Genomic DNA, 2,384 nt, shown 5'->3' with positions numbered 1-2,384 from the left:
GCTACCTGACCTGCTGAGTATCTCCAGCTTCTTCTGGCTTTGACCAAATTTTTCCTGAGCTGAGAAGTTTCCTGGATCACTTCAAAGTTCAAAGCTCAAAGTAAACTTATTATGATGCGCTGACCTTTTAACCTACTCCAAGTTCAATCTAACCCTCCCCTCCCATATAACCCTCCATTTTTCTTTCATCCACACGCCTATCTAAGAGTCTATTAAGCGCCCTTAGTGTAACTGTCACTACCAAAGCTCAAAGTAAATTTATTATCAAAGTATGTATATGTCACCATATACACCCCTGAGATTCATTTTCTTGTGACCTTACTCAATAAATCTATAGAATAATAACCACAACAGAACCAATGAAAGACTGTGCCAACTTTGACCAGAGTTCAGCCAGAGTGCAGCAGACAGCAAACTGTGTAAATACAGGAAGAAAAGATAGATAGATAGATATCGAGAAGATGAGATGAAAAGTCCTTGAAAGTGATTCTGTTGGTTGTGAGAACATCTCAGTGATGGGGCAGGTGAAGTTGGAGAATAGCAACATCTACATTGGTGGGTCTAGAGCAGGGGTTCCCAACTTGGGGTCCATGGACGCCTTGTGTTGTATTGGTCCATGGCATCAAAACGGTTGGGAACCCCTGGTCTAGAGCCACATATAAGGTCATTCAGGTGATGAAGTGCACCTTCCTTTCAGAGGTCATAGAGACGTATAGGACAGAAAAAGGTCCTTGCCCACAAAGTTGAGGCTGACCATCGACACCCATTCGTACCAATCCTGCACTAATCCTGTTTTATTCTGCCCACGTTCCCCTCAAATCTCTGCAAAGCCTCACCACCAACTAGGGGCAATCATTCCATATCTAACTGACCTATCAACCTGCTCAGCTGTCCGACGCGGGAGGAAACTGGAGCACACGGAGCAAGCCCACATGGTCAAAAGTTCAAAGTTAATTTATGCTCAAAGTACATCTATGTTCCAGCTGCTACCGTCCGGGAAACGGTACCACAGCATAAAAGCCAGGACCAACAGGCTCCGGGACAGCTTCTTCCACCAGGTGATCAGACTGATTAATTCATGCTGATACAACTGTATTTCTATGTTATATTGACTGTCCTGGTGTACATACTATTTATTATAAATTACTATAATCTGCACATTGCAGATTTAGACAGAGACATAACATAAAGATTGTTACTCCTCATGTATCTGAAGGATGTAAGTGATAAAGTCAATTCAATACTACTCTATGGTCACTGGGAGAACGTGCAAACTTCACAGACGGCGCCCAAGCAACACACACACACACACACACACACACACACACACATCTATGGAGGAGAGTAGACACTCGACGCTTGGAGCCGAGATCCTTCTTCAGGACTGGAAAGAAAGAGGAGAAGTCCAGGATTGAACTCGGGTGTCTGGCGCTGTGAGGCGTGGAACCTACAGTCAGTAGCGTTTGTGAACTAGATGATTTTTTGCACTGATCCGGCGGTTTTATGGATGTGGTTACGGATGCTGACATTTTACTCCATGTTTATTTAATTACTTGGGTTTGTATTCATCAGCCGCTGTGGTTGGATTCGGCATGTCTTTGGATAGAGTCTAGACCACTGGTTAACTGGTCGTCAGTAACACCCACTACAACTACCACTACCCTAACATTGCTGCCAAGCATCCCTGTCCTACCCATTCCTCCAGGTTTCAAAGACATACCATTGGCCTCCGTTTCCTCTACTTTCTTCTGTCACCTCGTATTTATGAGGCTCTGAATTTTGACCTTTCACCTTAGAGCCATAGAAAAGTACAGCACAGAAACAGGCCCTTTGGCCTGTCTAGTCCATGCTGCACCATTTAATCTGCCTACTCCCATCAACCTGCGCCAGGACCATCGCCCTCCATGCCCCTACCATCCACGTACCTATCCAAACTTCTCTTAAACTTTGAAATCGAGCTCGCATGCACCACTTGCGCTGGCAACTCGTTCCACACTCCCACGATTCACTGAGTGAAGAAGTTTTCCCTCATGTTCCCCTTAAATTTTTCACCTTTCACCCTTAACCCATGACCTCTAGTTGTAGTCCCATCCATCCTCAGTGGAAAAAGCCTGCTTACATTTAACCTATCTATACCCCTCATAATTTTGTATACCACTATCAAATCTCCTCTAGAATGAAGTCCAAACCTATTCAACTTTTCCTTATAACTCAGATCCTCCAAACCCGGCAACATCCTCGTATGTAGAGCGGAGATGCTTAATGACATCTCAAAGGATCTCATCAATGTAGAGAAGACCGCATCGGAGGAACCAGACAGAATAGACAACCGCAGCAGAGTTGCAGGTGATTTGTTGCCTCACCTGGAAGGACTGTTTGAGGGC

The sequence above is a fragment of the Mobula birostris genome, chromosome 29, assembly GCF_030028105.1.
Source record: "Mobula birostris isolate sMobBir1 chromosome 29, sMobBir1.hap1, whole genome shotgun sequence".
NCBI classification, from domain to species: domain Eukaryota; kingdom Metazoa; phylum Chordata; class Chondrichthyes; order Myliobatiformes; family Myliobatidae; genus Mobula; species Mobula birostris.
Note: the sequence above shows the minus strand (reverse complement) of the source record.